At 46.6% G+C, this 19,970-nt stretch overlaps 1 pseudogene; it reads left to right on the forward strand.

Moving 5' to 3' along the window:
* The first annotated feature begins 1,580 nt into the window (after nt 1–1,580).
* On the forward strand, nt 1,581–19,891 carry LOC110122929 (serine/threonine-protein kinase PLK1 pseudogene; annotated as a pseudogene).
* The last annotated feature ends 79 nt before the right edge of the window (nt 19,892–19,970 follow it).

Consider the following 19,970-nt stretch of genomic DNA (forward strand, 5'->3'; position numbering starts at 1 on the left):
ATGGAATGAATGAACGAATGATACCAGCCCTGACTCTAAGAGGGTGTGTCCCAGTATGGCAGGTGAAGATAATCTTTGTGAAATGATTGTCTTTCCCTTGTAGAATGTCTTGATGAGCTGGAAATAAAAATCTCTATAAATCCGACATCCTGCTGTTGCTCAGTCATTGTCAGAGTGTTTTAATTGGGTGATTGGAGTTACCTTGATGTCTCCTTATTATAACTAGACAAGTTCAACTGACATGAAGATCTCTGACTGGAATAGGATTTTCTCGGCAACACGACAAGTGTGTCTGGAAGCCCTACCGTTTAGCATGGCACCGAGACACAGCACATGCCCGGTTCTGTCAAACCTCCGAGTCGTGCATGTGGAATCAATGGAATCACCGGGATGATAATCGGCTTCACTCTGTGATTCCCCTGTTGGCACATTTATTTTAGCTCTGCCAGCAGAGAGACTTGCTCTACTAATTCACTGTGACGTTGTTTTCTAATTAGGTGTCTTGACACAGCAGGCATTCTAGTCTTGAACATTTCTTTTGTTTCTTTAATGCGCCAGCAAGCTGTCTGACTTTTAGCTGCCTGATCTTTCAGAAAGGTTACCTGCAGTGTAAAATGAGACACCAGACATAAGGCACCTTGCCCAGTGTTTGGCACCTGAGGGGTCTCTGAGAAAGTTCATTATGTCTCCCTGTTCATCTTTGCCTTCTGTCCTGCTGCTGCTTTTAGTTAACCTCGGAGATGAAATGTTACCTGGGTAAGGCTTACAATTTTCTCCATCCCAGAAGAGAGTCCAGTAAATCTATAAACCGAGACCGCGTGGATTCTGTAAATAAAATGGCCACAATTTATTGAGTGCTTTCTATGTGCCAAGTGTTGCACATTTCATTACTTTTCATCCTCACAGTAATGCTAAGGGGTGGACTCTTTTCTTCTGTCTGCTTTTTAGGGGAAGAAACCCTAACCGAGAAGCCAAGTAGCTGAGGTTCCAGGGAGGGTCAGCGAGGAGGTGGGAGGACAGCGCCCATCTGCCTCCCTCCCCGTCATCGTCCTGAGCCACTGCCCACGCGGCCCTCCGCCCTCGTGACCTGAGTGGGCAGGACAATCTCGAGGACTCTGCAGGACACAGAGATGGAGAAGCCACAGCCCTGGACGGTCCTACAGGCCTTCTTCCTGGCTGAACAGATGTGTGACCGCCCCGGGTGTGAGTGCTAACACCCCTCCCCTTCCCCTTGGAGCCCCCCACTGGGATGGGAGGAAGAACTTCCTGACCCCCCCCTCCCTGCAACCTTTCCCCCTTCGACCCCACCCCCCGCATCAGCCCCGAGTGGAGAGAATAGCAGGTGCTCCTACCGCCCGCCCTCGGGTGTCCTGGGAGCCCTTGTCTGCTTTGGTTCAGCCTGGCCCGCTTCCCTTCTAGCCCCGGGCGTGTGGGCAGAGTACAAGCTAATTGGCAAGGGCTGCTCCAGAGACTACAGAACGCGGGAGCTGCCGGCTCGCCAGCGGGAGGGCCGTGTTCCCAGCCAGCGCGCTGACATTTTCTGGTGCCCAGGAGCGGCCACCTGCCTGAGGAAGGTGTAAATGGGGAAGGGTAAACACGGAAACTCAGGTCCTGACAACTCTGCAGAGACTCCCCCAGAGAAAGAGGACGCAGCTGAAGCCAGCTGCTCCAAGATGCTTGGTCAGCAAGGAGACTCAGCCTGGGGAGCGAACACAGTTCCTACCAGGAGAGAGAAAGATGGTCCTCACCTCCATGCACCTGCCAGAGTGAGAGAGCCTGGGAACCAGCTTCCTGGGAGACCACTGGGGAAGAGAAGGCCGCTCCTTGCCCCCAGGCCCCTGTTCCCAGCCCCCAGTCCTCAGCTCCTGGCCCCTGTCCCCAGCTTCCCAGCTCCCAAACCCAGCTCCAAGCCCCCAGCTCCCAGCTCTCAAACCATAGCCCCCAGCCCCAGTCCCCCAGTCTCTCAGCTCCCCGGCCCCAGCTCCCAGCAACACCTTACCTTACGCAGAGAAAATAGGCGCCTGGTGCCCGTTGGGGGCGCTGTGCTGGAACTGAAGGCAGAGTTCCTTGAGCTGGAAGGAATAAAGGAGGAGCCCACTCACAGAGGAGTGGGCTTCCTGGTGGCTCAGCTGGTAAAGAATCCGCCTGGTAATATGGGAGACGTGGGTTCAATTCCTGGGTTGGGAAGATCCCCTGGAGAAGGGAAAGGCTACCCACTCCAGTACTCTGGCCTGGAGAATTCCATGCACTATACAGTTGCAAAGGGTTGGTCACAACAGAGCGACTTTCTCCTCCTCACAGAAGTCCTGGTAGAGAAAAGAAGTTTTGCAGAGTAGAGACAGTGTGAACTTTGTGACCAGATATATCTGTGCTTCAACCTTAGCGCTGCGGCAGCCTGTAGCTAACCTAGCTAAGCATCACGTAAGGGCTTTGAATGGTAGGCATTTAATACTCACAACCCTTTAAGGGAAATTATCTTTTTATTTTATGAGAAATAGAACCTTAGATCAACTCCTTGTCCTTGGAGATGTACCCGAGAGGACCACAGCTGTGCTTATAACTTGATGCTGCCCAGAGGGAGGCCACGCCCTTCACCATGTTCTTAGACTCCCACACAAAGATGCTTTCCATGGGGACATGATATTTGAGACACCTGCCCTCACTGGGAATGAGTTTCTTAGTTTCATCACCTCTAACTTGGAATTAACAATATGCATTTTTCAGGGTTTTTGTGAAAATTAGAGATACTGTAAAAAGGCACATGGTAGGGTTCCTTGAAGATTATACCTCCCTGGACAGAGAACTGCAGAGCCCATGTTTATTACTGACATAGCTTTTAAATTCAATCTCTTTAAAAAAACATCACCTCAAATCATAATGGAACAATTTTCAAGTCAGAATAGAACAATTGTGGAGTCTGAATTCATTCTATTTTTATATTTTTCCAAATTAAAATCACACATAGTATAGTTTTCTCATTAAAGCTGTAATACATGTTGATGCATTAATTATGGGAAAACAGTAAAAAAGTAGAAATATCTTTATTTCCCACTGCTCAGAGATGACTACTGTTAAAGCATTTTTTCCCCATTACTTCCAGTATTTCCTTAATATATATGTTTTTTTTAAATAGAATTGGTGTAATATTGCATGCTACTGTACTATATACCACATTTAAAACACAATGTATCATGGACACTTTGCTACTTCTCAAAGTGGTGGAGTCCTGCAGAAAATGCTTCTGAGGTCTTGTGTAGCCTTAGTCGATTTTGCAAAAATGGAAATTGATGAGCAGGGGCTGAGATCCTGGTCTGATTTCTCTTGCTTTAACTGGAAAGAGGAATAGGGAAATAGAAGCAATGCAGAACCAAAGGGGCAAACAGAAAAGTTTTGTTTGTGCTCCTAAAACAGAAATAACTGGATTAGAGGATTAACGTGCAGGAGATGGGGACACTTGTCACCTGGAGTGACTAGGACCTCTTAGTGGAAGTGGATAAGAAGTGCACAGTTGGAGAGAAATCCTTGCTCAAGGAGAAGGCTGTGGGAAGGAGTTGAAGAATGGATGCACACAGCAGGCTCGCTTCCAACATGTCACCAGGATCAGAGGCATAGGGTCTGGTGCTGCAGGGTTCACAGACCACTGGCTCCCCTCTAACCTCCTCGAGGAGACAGGGGCTGGGAATTGAATTAATCACTAATTGCCAATGATGTAATCAAGTGTGCATAAGTAATAAAACTTCCATAAAAATTCCAAACAAAGGAGTCCAGGGGAATTCCCTGGCAGTCCAGTGATTAGGATTTGATTTTCACTACAGGGGTCATGGGTTCAATCTATGGTCGGGGAACTAAGATCCCACAAATTGCATAGCACAGCAAAAACAAAAAACTGGGATTCAGAGAGCTTCTGGGTTGGAGACTGCATCCATATGTCAGGAGGGTGGTATACTGCAAACTCCATGGGGCCAGAAGCTCCTGTATTCTGGACACTTCCAGAACTTGCCTTCTATATCTCTTCATTTGGATGTTCATTTGTGTCCTTTATAGGAAACAGGTAATAGTAAGTAAAACATTGCACTGAATTCTGAGAACTATTTATTGATGGCAAATTTTCAAGCCTGAGAAGGAAGGGGTCATGGGAACCTGTGATTTGTAGTCAGGTCAGACAGAAGTGTGGGTAACCTGGGGACGTACTAGTTGTGAGGCATTTAAGTGGGGGTAAGGGGAGTCCTGGGGCCTGAGCCCTTAAACTCTGGGGTCTGTACTCACTCCAGGTAGTTAGTGTCAGAATTGAAGCAGATTGCAGGATACCTGTTTGGTTTCCACAGAGAACTGGAGAATTGCCTGGTGGGGAAAACCCACACGTTTGGTGTCAGAGTTATGTATAGAAACAGATCCTCGTAGCATGAATGCTATTTTATTATTCATATATTAATATATGTGTACATATGTACATGTGTGTTATACATGTATATTACATAATATGATAAAGCTAGTTTCATTTGTGAAGGGAAATCCCAGCAAAACTCGCACTGAATGATTGTTGTGCCAGAAAAGTTCTGACGGAAAAATCAGAAGTTGCTGAGAAGTGATAGCTCTTATTACCTAAATGATATGAATTTGAATAAATTTGAATAAATATAGATAATTTGAATAAATCTATTTCATGTCTCTGGGCTCCAATTTCTCACATAAAGTAGTGTTCTCTGCATATGATCTCTGGGTTTGCTTTCTGTTCCAGGATTCAATGTTCCTGAATTGTTAGCCGTGAGAGTCAGCATGAGGCACGGAGGAGGACACAGGTCTAGAATCAGACAGTGCTGGATTCAATACCAAGGCTGTTGTTACCATACAGCTTTGGGCTAAAGAGTTAAACTCTCTAAAAATGAGGTTCCTCATTTGAGAAATGGGAAAATAAAAGTGATATAAGAAAAACATAAGAATTGATTGGAAAATAAATTTAACGACTAAGCATACATACTAGCATTTTTTTTTGATCTGATACTGAGAGACAAGCTCTTTTAATACACAAAATAACATACTCCACATTAATTTCAAAGCTCTGCTTCGTCATCTTAAGGTGAAACAGTTTAAAAATAGGATATGAAACTCAATGGGGTAAAATTAGCAAATGATGAAACAACAGACTCTTTGCAGGTTTTTTTTTCTTTCAAAGAGCTCATTTTTGAACAGTTTACTATGGGAACTATTTTATTTTGGAGAGATTTGTCTAAGTTCTTGCAAACAGGTTCTGCTGAATGAAATATTTCTGGGTTCAGCAAAACTGAGAGGTTATATTTTCTCCCCTGTGCTAATGCATCACATTTTTCATAAAATTGAAAAAAAAAATTTGTGAGCAGAATTTTATCAACCAGAACCTTTTAGAAATGCAGAACCTGAGCTTTTGATTTTACACCATAAATCGAGTAAAATGTAGGAAACTGTCTTTTCGAAATGCTCCTGCCATCATTTTCTACCTGCAAGTACATATCTTGCCCTGGGAGGACTGTCTGCGTGCTAAGTCACTTCAATCGTGTCCGACTCTTTGCGACCCCATGGGCTGCAGTCCGCCAGGCTCCTCTGTTCATGGGGATTCTCCAGGCAGGAGTACTGGAGTGGGTTGTCATGCCCTCCTGCAGGGGATCTTTCTGACCCAGGGATCAAACCCTCGTCAATTTCCTCTCTGGCTTTGGCAGGTGGGTTCTTTACCACTAGTGCCACCTGGGAAACCCCTGGGAGGAGAGCTACTTCATTTCTTAACAATCATAGTGATTTCTCTGAGGAATCCCAGCTGCTGCTGCAAACCAGCCTGTCTGAGAATATCCTTCAATGTGAAGTCAGTGACTCAATCAGACCCTGAAATATTCTTACAGAAAAAAATCAATTAGAAAGTTGCATTGTGCAGACTCGATATTGGATCTTCAGCTTCACTGTATCATTAAAGAGACAATTTTTAAAAAACTAAAAGCAGGGTACAAATAGAAGGTACTATTTTAAATGGGCCAAAAGTCAACATTTGAGTAAAGACCAAGAAGGAAAACAAACAAACAAGGTAGAAGGATTTGGGATGTGATTATTTTCATGGCATAACTGTATATTATTTATTATGTGCAGAAAACAGTTGTTTGGACCAGGAAGACTCTTTTTCACCAAGCACCAGCATGAGGTGTAAAAAGCAATGTTCTTTCTAACTGGGAAGAGATGTTCAGGAAGGCAGGCAATTTTTTTCCCCCTGAAGAATTGTGTCTTAGAACTGTCTGTATGGGATTTGCTGTGGTGGAATTTGGCTCTCTGCAGTGAATTTCTTCTCCAGCAGAGTCTCCCTTGTCTTGCACTGTTTTTAATTTGACCACCAGCCTTTGGTACTGAATGAAAGCCAAACTCATTCAGCCAGAGGCTTGCTGCGTAGAACAAATCATGTGTTTGTTTTTAATGTATTTCCTTTCCCAGCCCATATACTAAATTGAAATGACACTGAAAGTATCGATCTGAAAAAGAAAGAGAAAGAAGTCAAGGGATTTGCGTTATTTAAAAAATGTGTCTATAGAGCAGGCAGGGCTGTGGGAAACCAGTTCCCAGCAAATGACTAGGAGATACAAGATTTTTCAGGTTCAAATTCTAATTTTGTTTTGTTCTTAATTTATACTAGTAATAGCTAATATGAGTATGCCATGTCCAGTTTATAAACTGCTTTAGTGTACACTGGTTTCCTAATTTGATCCTCAAAGCAGCATAATGATACAGATGCTATTATCATCCCCATTTCACAGATAAGACTGAGGCTCTGAGACATTGACTTCATCTAGCTTTTTCAGTTAACGAGAGGCAATGTTTGAAACCAAGCTTACCTGTTCTGACTTCAAATTCCTTGTTCCTGCCATGGCCTTTTGAAGATCTAAAACCATGGGATTCTCAAGCTGAAAGGGAACCTAGAGATCTGCTGGGCCAGCTTTTGCCCGATTCTGAAGGATGTTAACGGATTTCCACAAAACATTTAGGAAGTGCCAAATTAAAGGTTATGTGGATTTCTTGACCACAGAATGTCCCATCGCTTTTATTTTGCTAACTAATCTTGATGCTTTTTCTGATCTTATTTGGCAATGAATTTATCTTGGGGTCCATCTACCTAAGAACCGTATCATGTCAGAGATCTGGTATGAGCTGCCCTCTCTGCTTCTTTATAGAAATAAATCCTCGCTTGTTCTGGACTTTTCTTGGAGTCACTCCTATTCCACCTCAAGTTGACCTGGAAGGAAGTGGAAGAATTGAACTTTTAATTATTATTTAACTGATTTACTACCGGAAACAGGAAGTAGTAATGAAGTGGCAGATTTCTGCCCTCCTGATTCTTTGCGCAAACATTTATTAGCTGTGCTCCGGATTCCAGGGACTGGCTGGGGATCTGTGTGGAAAGATGAAGAGGACAGTTCCTGCCCTCAACATGTTGTTCCCTCATTCTCTAGTGTGTGTTAGTCGCTCAGTCGTGTCTGACTCTTTGCAACCCCATGAGCTGTAGCCAGCCAGGCTCCTCTGTCCCTGGGATTCTTCAGGGAAGAATACTGGAGTGGGTTGCCATTCCCTTCTCTCATACTCTAGAACAAGGTGCAAACTAATCTAGCAAATAATGACAAACATCTGATGAAAGGGGGCACTCAATGGAAGCCCAGAGAGGGCGGCAGCTCATCCTGGTGAAGACAGATGCAGGGGGCAGGTGCCTGCTCTTCCTCTTGGAGGGACAAAGGTCATATCAGCCCCTTCAGCTGCCCCAGGCGAGGAGGGTGGAGACTGTGTACCCAGCTGACAGAAGGTGTGGATGCCTCTTGGGACCCACCCCGGCCCCAGGGCACTGGCGTCTGGGCTCCACAGCTTTCCTGACAAAAAGAAAAAAAAAGTTTAAAATGTCTCAGCTCCACATGTCCTATTTTTAATTGATTTTTGCACAGACTCTTCAATCAGGGTATGAATATTTAATTGTCCTGTCAGGTCAGATCCTTCCTGGTCAGACAGTTAAAAATGACTTTGGACAGGGGAGGAAATGAGGTGGTGGAATGGCATGAAATGAGGAAAGGGAGGCTTTTGCCACAGGGGATCAGATCTAAGGACCAAGGAAGGTCCTGAGAGGAAGGGCACCTTGCCCTCTGTCTCTGTCCCTCCACGGCACACACGGTCGGTAGCACTGCCACCTTTGTCCAGAGGCCACAGAGAGTCATGTAAGAGCTTAGACAACACCGAGGCCTGAGGAGAAAGTAGGCGGTTTTCTTCAATGAGGAGAAGACAAGAGGGTGGTCCCTAGAGAAGGGTCCAGAGGACCAAGCGTTCATGCCCCTGGTTTTCTAAGTTTGTGAGGAGCTGATTGGTGTTTTGACTCCAGGCTTCACCCCAACCCGGGTGGAACCTGGCCGCACACACCTTTCTTTGAGAAATGGTGTCTCTTGGCTGCCCAGCATCACAGAAGCTGAGAAGAATGGCCCAGGAACTATTTCAGGTGAACACACTCTCACAGGCAATGAATAAACGTCTCAACGTGACTTGTTCCTAGAGACTATTAATAGGCAGGAGATGAGAGGGATGGGAGAACTGAATTTCATTCAGTTTTGGACTCTCACTTGTATGCATACCTCTTTTTCAAACACAGAAATGAAGTCCAGAGGCAGAGGGAGAAGGTGGCCACCTCCCTCTCCCCTCCCAGCGGCGCGCTCACCGAGGGTCCCATCACAGTACTTTCTGACCACCGCTCAGGCCTGTGCTGAACACAAGCCTCCCAGGTCCAGACAGTCACAGAACAGCAAGAGGAGGTGACGCCTTGAGTCACACTCCTATTCGCTTCGACATCACCATTGCCTGTCTGTGCATCTGCGTGGTTTGAAGAAGGGATTCTCATGTAGGAGACACCTGCTGAAAGGAGGGCTTTGGAAATGCCCAGGTGTGTTTGATTGTCTTAGCAGTGGGCTGGGGGTGATCTCAGAGTTTACTGGGGAAAGGGCAGAGATGCTAAACAGATTGAAATTCTCTGGCTGGTGTCCCCAACCAAGAACTGCTCCTGAACTGCATGACTGCTGGGGGCCCTCTGTGTATTCGCTATGGAGGAGATATTTGGAATGGTCTCAGAGTACATCTGAACTCCATTTTACTCATCAGCATAAAGTATTTGTTTCAAGCTTTCAAACTTGAAGCATGATGTTTTCCAGAAAAACTTGACTTTTTAAAAATAAGGCTTTTTATATTTACTCAGATGTCTTTTATATTTACCATTTCCAATGCTCTTTAAAAAATCTATTTATTTGGCTGTGTCGGGTCTAAATTGCTGCTCATGTGATCTTTAGTTGCGGCAGGTGGGATCTAGTTCTCTGATCAGGGATCGAATCCAGGCCTCCTGTATTAGGAGCACAGAGTCTTAGCCACTGGATCACCAGGGAGGTCCCCAGGAAAACTTGATTTTAACAGCTGTGGAAAATCAAGGAAAGACAGAATTTTGTTTTGTTTGGGGCTTTACCAAGAATTGTTCACCTTTACCAAGAGTTGTTCACCTCCTTTTGGAATCAGATCCCTGATGGCAGTGACACTTGTGGTATTTGTTACCAAAACCACATACCTGTACCTATCTGCACCTGCAGCTGTCAGATTTCCCCCACCAGAGGATCTGAGTACTTCCTGTTGGCTTCTAATGGAGTTGCACCAAACCTCTAAGTACTGAAACACATATGATGTTATTCTAAGCGACTCTGGTTTTGTCTTGCCTTTATATTCCATTAGAGCATTATACTGATTTTTAAAATGGTGTGTAGTATTAATTTAATTAATACCAAATTTGATTATTAGTTTTTATCACTTATTAATTAATTGGTTGATTACTATTTAATTTAATATTAGTTTAATTCCAGGAATGTAGAGGGGATATTGTAGAATGTTTGTTGTGCGGAAGACATTGGGTCTGCTCCAGGTCCTAAACCTGGGGTGAAATGTCTGATTTAGGCTTTAAAACAGGACAGACTTCTGAGAGACGAGCCAGGCAGATGGATCATCAGCCCTGGGACTTCCTGAATCTTGTGTTCTGTTTGGAGGCTAAAATGTTTCTGCAAACGAAAGTGCCTGCAAGGATCAGGCAGTTCCTGGGAAGGAGTAAAGAAGCAGAAAAGCAAGACTTTGAGGGCCTTGGCAGGGGCATTGGCTCCTGGCCTCGCTGGTCACTGCGGGTCTTTGCCTACTGACTGTTGCTCCACAGGGTTGCAGGCATAGCATTGCTACATTTTCCATGTTCACAGTGGAAGCTAGAAAGCTGACATGCTGGCCATCACATTAAGGCTACTGGAAGGACTGATACTGAAGCTGAAACGCCAATACTTTGGCCACCTCATGCGAAGAGTTGACTTACTGGAAAAGACCCTGATGCTGGGAAAGATTGAGGGCAGGAGGAGAAGGGGACGACAGAGGATGAGATGGCTGGATGGCATCACTGACTCGATGGACATGAGTTTGAGTAAACTCCAGGAGTTGGTGATGGACAGGGAGGCCTGGCGTGCTGCGATTCATGGGGTTGCAAAGAGTCGGACACGACTGAGTGACTGAACTGAGCTGAACTGAAGGATGGGTTGCTCTAACAAAGAGAGTCAACAACACAATGGCTTAAGGGACCTGGATGTGGATTTCTTTCACAGGTCATGATCAAAGCAGAGTGACAGCCTCATGTGGCCAGGAGCAGAGGTACAAGGGCGTGGAGGAGAGTATGAGCAGCAACATGAAGGCCCAGATCTGGAAGGCCCAACTCCTCCTTTGTTCCACATTTATGTGAACTTTGCTTGGAGGGGAAATGTCATTTTTAGCTGGGCAGCTATTGCATTGCTGTACCACTGATCATCTCTGCCAGCATACTTGCCCCAGGCACTTAAAGTACGACACATAGATCAGTCCCCTGCAGACCATGATGCTGAACTTGACTCAAAGACTGCCAGTCCGGCCCTGCTGGAATTCACTGTTTAGTTGTAGATTTAAGTTAAACAGCTGGAGAAACCATTCAGACTAGAGGAGGAAGGAGGAAGACAGGTGGGCCAAAGTGTTGAAGTTGGTGGAGAAGTGGCATCCTCAGAGCAGACACGCATAGTAGGGACAGCTTCGAGGACAGAAGCCCACAGACCTTGAATGCAGGCAAGGGAGGTTTCATTCAGGTTATCTGTCTTACCTCCACTTGCCTGACAAATGCCTCTCAGGCCAGTCTAAGTATTCCTCTTCTACGTGCCTGGCACAACGCCGATCGCATGTATTATTTTCCTTGTCTATTTTTGTCTTCCCATCTAGACTGCAATTCTGTTTTGCTCACTTTTATATCCCCAGTGTCTTGCAGAGTAATTATTAATAGTAGAGTAGGTGCTTAACAAATCCTTGATAAAAGACTGAAAAAAATCCTGTGATCAGTGGATAATTAATGCATCCTTCCAAGTCAGTGCTAGGAACTGTCATGGTGCTTTGATAAGAAGATTAATCTGGCCCTGGAGGAAGGTATGGCAACCCACTCCAGTATCCTTGCCTGGAAAATCCCAGGAACAGAGGAGCCTGGCGGGCTAGAGTTCACAGGTTCGCAAAGGAGTCAGACATGACTTAGGGACTAAACAACGACAACAACAAGAGGACTAATCTGGGACTTCCCTGGCGGTTCAGTGGTTAAGACTCCATTCCTCACTCCAGAGGGGCACGGGTTTGATCCCTGGTCCCCCAGCTGGAGATGTTCCCCATGCTGCCCTGCAGTGCAGCCAAAGAGAAAAAGCAGACTAATCTTGTTACCATGTTCAGAAGGCCAGAAACAGCAGGCAAAAGACAGCCTGGGTTTCATGGGGAAGTACTCTGTGATGGAGGGCGGAGATGTCCTGTGGGAAGGGATGGGCTTCAGAAGGCTGATGGGCTGGCGGTGTCTGCAGGGGAGTGGAGAATTGGAAACTGCTGCCAGATTTCTCTTATGTCCTAGTCTAGTGTTAACAGGCTTAGCTGAGGTGCCAGTCACTAAGGCAGGGCCTGAGTGGAGGAGACAGCAGTGAGCAGCAAACCCTTCAGGGTTCCGTGTCCTATGAAATTGAATTAAAATAGAAATTCTAGGGGAGGTTTCCTGGATGAGGGAGCATTTAAGATGGGCTTTGAGATATGCAGAAAATGAAGGTTCTGAAAATGCATATGAGCTTTGTTAATTTGCCAGGAACCTAGCAAGAGTCTAATAAATATTTTTATGAATGAAGAAAATAAATGGGCAGATAGCAATGGTTTGTACTAGTCTTTTTTGGAAGAATGACTGGGGGTTCCTCTCAAGTTGGGAAGCTTTTGTTGCTGTATCAGGCCTTGGCCACTCAAGCCCATTGAAGAAAGCCTATTGAACTTTGAGGAATAAGGTTCTGCTGTGTCGTGTAGTCTGTGCACGGGCTGGAAAAGAATTTCCAGACATGAAGCAGAATGAGAGGAGAATAGAGTTTATTAGAGTGGGAGACACTGCTAGAACGCTTGGCCAGCTCAAAGGAGAGCCGTCCCCTCTTTAGGCCTAGTAGCCAATTTTTATAGCCTCATGACAGAAAATTCCTACTGGAAAGGTGGCATTAGGTGATTGGTAAGGATGCTATAGGGTGGGTAATAGGGCAGGTATTTTACTTAATATAGGGTGGGGGAACAGGCTGGTTTAGATCAGGAGGTTTATGATAGCAGTTGCTACGGGGCTTGGTTAGTTCCAGAGATTTTTGTCCTGTGACCTTGGTATAAGTTTCCACACCTGTGACCTTGGTGTAAGGCTCCACACCTGTGACCTTTGTCTAAGGCTCCACACCTTTGACCTTGGTCTAAGTCTCCATACCTGTGACCTTGGTACAGGGCTCCACATGCTGGGTATGAGGGGTGGGTTTCCAGGAGAAGTCATCACCCCTTCCCTGGACCAGTGATCAAGAAAACACCAAGCAGGTGGCGCCCCGAGGCCCAGGATCAGCCTGGCTGCTGACCTTGCCAGTGACCCTGGCCAGCCTGGGGAGGCTCCCGCATCCGCTGACACATCCCCAGGGCTGGGAAAGAAAGACAGGTCTTCCATTGTGTGCAGGGGAGCCGGGCTGTGGGCGGGGAGCCTCAGACAGAGCATGTTGTGGGGGGTGGTAGGCTCCTCAAGGAAACAAAGGTCCGGCTGTTAGAAGATGCCTCGAGGAGTCAGGCATTTGGATTGTGAGGCTTGGGTTAAGGAAAGGGCTTTCTCTGCAAACACAACAGATGCCTGGAAGTGATGAGCCCGCTCCAGATGCTTGTGGGAGGCAAGACTGAAAGGCCCAGCGTGGCTGGTGGTCAGGGTCACAGCACTACCAAGCAGGTCTTGGGCGCTGGGGGTGAGGAAGGGTTGGGCTTGGTTTCAGGGCTTAGAGAAGGAGGCTCTGAAGGTGGCTGGAGGTGAAGGGGACACAGCGGAAGATCATGTTGAAGGAGAACGAGAGGGGAGCTCAGCTCTGTCCTCTGTGATGACCTGGGGGTGAGGTGGTAGGAGTGGGAGGAAGGTTCTATGTGTACATACAGCTGATTCACGTTGTCACACCGCAGAAACGAATACAACGTTGTAAAACAATTATTCTCCAATTTTAAAAAAATTCAAGTTTTACCATCTAGTCCTTGGCCTGGCCTAAGACATTTTCCTTCTTCGTGCCCTCTTTTCTGCACCTGCGCTGCCCTGGCCCAGGGTGGGTGGGGGTGGGGCAGCTGGCCGTGCTTTAAGAGGCACAGAGTCCCACACCCCCCGAATGGCTAAGGTGTCAGTGATTCTGATTTCATTGCACTTCATAAGTATATCATGGATACTCAACAAACACAGCACAGTAACAATTTCTGGCTCAGAGATTCTCCCCTTCTGGAATACTGTTCTCTACCAAGGTCAAGGGGTCCCCAAATAATCTAAGGGAGCAATGATTTTCCTTCCCACAGCTTCTAGGATCAATCAGAAATAATAAAAGTCTTGGGCCTAAGAATTAAAATATGGGATGGATCTAAAATACTTTTCTCCCAAATATCTTATTCTTTCAAATATGATGGTTCCAGTAATTCAGATTTTAAGTGAGACTGAAAAATGCTCAATGGGAAGAAGATAAGATTTCTTTGCAGAACAATAGATTAAGTGTTTTTAAAATGAATAACAGCCACAAGTTAAAAATTCCAAAACTACCTCCTGAATTAATCAACCAAGGAAGCTGACATTTCCATTATTCTGATGTTAGCAAGACTTTTAAGCATGAATATCTCATAAATACTAGAATGTCATATTTTCAAGGAACTTTTTTCCTTTTTTGGTCAAGACATAAGCCTTGTGGGATCTTAGTTCCCTGACCAGAGATTGAACCCATGCCCTCAGCAGTGAAAAGGCAGAGTTCTGACCACTGGACTACCAGAGAATTCACACAAGAGACTTTTAAAGGTGAACTTAGCCCAACATACACACTTGACAGGTGAAGAAACCAAATCCCAGATGAGAGGCTACAGTAAGACACGAAAAATGTGCATTCAAAGTCTACCTTCTTCTGTGCTGATTGAAAATGTGATGTCAGCGTGTCCATACCCGGCACCTGGCTGCCTGGGACACCTGCAAGGCTGCTGTGGGGTGATGTGTGGTTTGATTTTCTTCTGCATCTCTTCCTTTGGGAGGACACTCCTCTTCTTCTAGATCTGGCAGTCAAGGTGCTGTTAATCATGGGAGGGCCCTTGACTCAGGCTGGTCAATAGTGACAGAGTTTGTGCTGGAGTGGGCATGTGATCCAAAGCAGAACTCACAAAAGTCTTCTCTTGGGATTTTTATATGGATGGACCCAAAGCTGCGGAGGCCATGTAAGAGTGCTTCCCTGACTGCAAAGAGGAGGTATATGAAGTAGCAGAGAACAAGGTTACCCTGGGAAGAAGAAAACCTAAAATTAGATAGACAGATGATTGACAGATGATAGATACATCCATTTGTGTATGTACACACACACAGAAACCTAGAAAGAACTAGTTCCTGCACTAGATAGTTCTTTTGCTTGAGCTAGTTTGTTATTATTGTTGTTATTTATTTTGGCCAAGCTACCTGGTTTGCAGGACCTTAGTTCCCAGACCAGGGACAGAATCTGTACTCCCTGTAGTGAAAGCACAGAGTCCTAACCACTGGACCACAGGGGACTTCCCTACTTGAGCTAGTTTACATTAAGCTTCTGTCACATGCAAACAAAAAAAGCTTGTAATCAATACAACACACAACCCTGTGACTTTTTGAAAAAATTTATTTATTTTTTAATTGAAGGGTAATTTTACAGAATTTACAGAATAATACAGAATTTTGTTGTTTTCTGTCAAACATCAGCATGAATCAGCTGGCCCTGTGACTTCATCTCGTCCTCTGTCATCCCCTTCTCTCCTACCTTCATTCAGTCTTTCCCATCATTAGGGTCTTTTCCAATGAGTTGGCTCTTCACATCAGGTGAAGGCTGATGTATTGGAGGCTAAAGTATTGGAGCGTCAGTTTCAGCATCAGTCCTTCCAGTGAATATTCAGGGCTAATTTCCTTTAGGATTGACTGGTTTGATCTTCTTGCGGATTAGGGGATTCTCAAGAGCCTTCTCTAGCACCACAGTTCGAAAGCATCAGTTCTTCAGTACTCAACCTTCTTTGTCCAACTATCACATTCATACATGACTTTGACTAGATGGACCTTTGTTGGCAAAGTAATGTCTCTGCTTTTTAACATGCTGCCCAAGTTTGTCATAGTTTTTCTTCCAAGGAGCAAGTGTCTTAATTTTATGGCTGCAGTCACCATCCACAGTGATTTTGGAGCACAAGAAAATAAAGAAATGTAAATAGAATCCCTTTCCTTACCTACAATATCTTCCCTGGAACTTGGAACTAGGAGAAGACTGGGGGCCTTTACTGTTGACCACATCCTTCTTTTGTCTATTTAAAAACATTGACAAGACAATCTATTAAAAATATATAAATATTTTGAAAAGTTACAGCATCCAGCAGCCAAATGCAACTGTTGATTTGGCCACAAGACAGTGATGATGCACAGGCTTTATTGAGTTCTGCAGCTCCTTTATGCATTATTTAGAAACACACAAAAAATGGCCATCTTCATTGTGGTAATGGCTGTATAACACTCCTCCATGTTATATGGCAGTTTATTAAATGTTCAACACTTTAAAAAAAAGAATACCTAGGTGGTCTTCTGCTTTTTTGTTGTTTAGTTGCCAAGTAGTGTCGACTCTTTGCGACATTGTGGACAGTAGCCTGCCAGGCTCCTCTGTCCATGAGATTCTCCATGGCCAGTATATTGGAGTGGGTTGCCATTTCCTTTTCCAGGGGATCTTCCCGACCCAAGGATCAAAGCTGCATCTCCTCCACTGGTAGGTGGATTCTTTACCACTGAGCCACAAGCGAAGCCATCTTCTGCTACTTTTCTGCAAAATTTTGTTTAAATTTATTTTCAGGTAAAATGTTGGGCTACTTCCAACAAGTTCCCTGCAAACTGCACAACTGTGCTTGCCTTTGCAAATGTCATCCTTTCTGCCCTTGGAATCTTCTGCCCCTTTCCTTTTCAGTCCTTTTTTGCTTAACTCGTTTATACTTTAAAGCCCTGCTCTGACACTCTCTTATTCATTTGTTCTTCTTTCATCAAGAATTTACTGAACCAAGTGCTATGCTGGGAGCTGGGGCTATGACAAGGAAGATGACATTCATCCATTCATTCACCCAACAGGTATTTCTTGAAGGTCTAGGGTGTGCCAGTGGCAGTGTTAGGTACAGGAAACCCAGTGGTGAGTAAGATGAGACCCCCGCCCTTGTGGAGCTTAGATCCTATTGGGAGGTAAAAGGCAGAACTCATTAAAGAGTGGGAAGTGTTCTCCAGTCATTTATTTCCATCCTTCTCAATAGCTCTTTCTTACCTGTGTTTCCGACTAGACTGAGGAATGTGAGGAGAGAGGCTGTGTCCTTTGCTTCACTGCCTGCTGGGCCGTGCTGTGATCCCGTGCTGAAGTGGGCACCTCTGGTGACAAAAAACCCCCAAAGTGTGTTTTGTCCTTCAAAGGAAAGGCAGTTTCCTCCTTCAGAAGAACCGTGTCTATGTCTGTGAGAGCTAAAAACCTCACAACTCAAACCCAAGAGAAGCTGTTTCAGGTATTCCTAAATAGTCACCTTTCCTTCCTTCGTCAAGAGCAAAGCTCATCTGATTTAGGAAAAGTGGTCTCATTCACAGCCCAAGCACACCACAGGCCCCAGGAGGAGCATGTTCGGGGAAGGGCCCAGAAAAAGCCAGGAGGAGGCTTTCTGGAAGCACTGCCCCCACTCGTAGGGGGTCTTCTAGACGGAATATCCAGAGCGGGGGCCACCACTGCCAGGCAGCCAGCTTCCCTGGACCACCCTTAGAACACCAGCCCGACAGCAGCCAATTTGTGGCCTTTTCTTTACACTGTGAATTGTTAGCAGTTTCTAAATAGGCCGTTCATTTTTCCTTTTAGCACAGAAGGGTCTCAGAACTCCGAATACCATGAGGGGCCTGAATGTTTCAACTCAAAACATTCCCCAAACCGCAGCCCTCGGGTGAGATGCGGAGCTAGCCAAGGGTTTGGAGGAAAAACAACCGCCCACCAGCCTGGAAACCAGTGGGTACACACACAGCTGGGTCGGCTTGCTCACAGAGACTGGGAGACAGCGTTTTTACCCGTCCGTGTTAATCTGATAAAACCACCTTCCCTTGACTTCCCCTCTGCCGGAGGAAATAAACCCAGTCTGGGGGCTGGATGCTGAGTGTGTGGGGCGTGGGGCGTGGGGCGTGGGACCAGGCTGCCCAGGGTACCTGGAGAACCCAAGCCGCTGCCGCCTCACTTCTTCCTCCCCGATTGTGGGAGGAAAAAAAAAAGGAGAGAGAGAAAGAGTGAGAAGAGCTTTTGTAACATTCTCACAGCAGCATCTGATTCAGGGATAAGCCTAATAGTGCCAAACCGCAGCTCAGACCCTGCGTTGTCGGAGGAGCAGCTCCCAAGATTACACAAGAGAGGTGGCGCTGCAGCGAGGCTGGCTGGGGCACCAGCCCACCCGGGAAAGACCGGATCCTTGGGGTTGAGGCTCCCAAGGCCCCTACGGACATCCAGAGGGCAAAAGAGATCCCAGAAGGCCTAGAGGACCCATGCAGTGGGCCGCGCGGTCTCCCAGGCCGCTTTCTGGGGGAAGAGCGGCTTCGCCAAGTGCTTTGACATTTCTGTCTTGATGAAGACCCCAAGGAGGCATTTGCGAGCAAGATCTATCTAAGTCGCTGCAACTCAGGCCGCACCAGAGGGTGACGAAGACCTGGGAGAGGTCTATTCACCTCCCCTTTGCCTGCCAGCATGTAGCCTGAGGCTTCCACAGCTTTTTCAAGGATGTGAACTTCATGTTGGTCGTGTGGGGTCTCTGCTGCTGGAGATCTCTCTTGGAGCCGCATCACGGGAGGAAATTCATGAGCCAGAACAAGACCCGCTGCTACCTGCGGCAGATGGCCCTTGGCTGCACCCAAACTGGCTTGTTCACCGGGACCTCAAGCTGGGCAGAGTCTTCCTGAAGGAGGATCTAGAGGTGAAAATAGGGGATTTGGACTGGCAACCAAAGATGAGTATGTTGGGGAGCAGAAGACCCTATCTAAATACATAATGCTTCCCTCGTGGCTCAGTGGTAAAGAATTTGCCTGCCAGTGCAGGAGACCTGGGTTTGATCCCTGGGTTGGGCAGATCCCCAAGAAGAAAATGGCAACCCACTCCAGTATTCTTCTCTGGGAAACCCAATGGACAGAGGAGCCAAAGGGTCGGATGCTACTTAGCGACTAAACAACAACAAACCATTCCTGAAGTGTTAAGCAAGAAAAGGCTGCATTTCCAGGTGGTCGTGGGGTCCACTGGGTGCATCATGTTAGTAAGGGCAGCTCACGTTTGAGATCTCTTGCCTAAAACTTACTGACTTCCAGATCAAGAAGAATGAATGCAGTGTTCCCAAGCACATAACTGCCTCTTCCAGGAGATGCTGTAGACAGAGCCCACTGCCCACCTGACCGTTCATGAGCAGCTCAAGACCAGTTCTTCTGGCTACATCCCAGCCCATTCCCCATTACCTGCCCCACCATTCCACAAAGATTTTCAGTCACTCCCAGAAGACTGGACCCCAGGAACAGGAAGCCTCTTACAGTCCTCAATAAAGGCCTGGAGAACCCTATGCCCAAGACTCCCTGGGAGAAAGAGGAGCCAGTGGTCCAGGAGACCAGAGAAGTGGTCAAGTGCCACCTTGGTGACATGTTGTATTGGCCGCATAGCGTGAAGTCTTCCGAGCCCTCTGAGAGGGGGATGGTGAGGCAGGAGGAGGCTGAGGATTCTGCCAGCGTCTCCATCTTCTGAGTCAGCAAAGCGGGGGGACCACCTGGATAAGTGCAGCCTGGGAATCAGCCGTGTGACCGAGTGTGGGGGTGCTCTCCAATGACTGGACTCATCTTGTTCTCTAGCCTGTTGGTGTCTGTCTGCGATATATACAGTGTGATGGCACAGTGTTCCTCCTCACTGTGAGTTCCCATCCCAACTCCTCCGTGAAGATCACACTCTACGTATTTCCAAAACTCCATGAGTGGACACTTGCTGAAGGTGGGCACCCGTGGGAAGGTGTTGGACTAGTCCAGCAACCCATGTACCTGATTTTGCACACGCAGCACCATCATCCTGCACTCAGTAATGGCTGGGTGCAAATTGGCATCTCCCAGGACCGTAGCAAACTCATCCTGTGTCCAGCGTGGCAGCTGTCACTACAGCTAGAAGCTGGGTTTCCCAAGAACTGCCAGAACCTCCTGGAGGAGTGCAGCTGCTCCAAGGGTCTGACCGGTCAGCTCCACCATGTCCTTCCGTGGTGGACAAGCTGCTGAGCCCTGGCTTGGCCTCTAACCACCTCAGGACCGCCTCACAGCTCCTCCCCTGGAATTCGTGCCCCTCCTCGCCCCCACC

The sequence above is a fragment of the Odocoileus virginianus genome, chromosome 11 (assembly GCF_023699985.2).
Source record: "Odocoileus virginianus isolate 20LAN1187 ecotype Illinois chromosome 11, Ovbor_1.2, whole genome shotgun sequence".
NCBI lineage: Eukaryota > Metazoa > Chordata > Mammalia > Artiodactyla > Cervidae > Odocoileus > Odocoileus virginianus.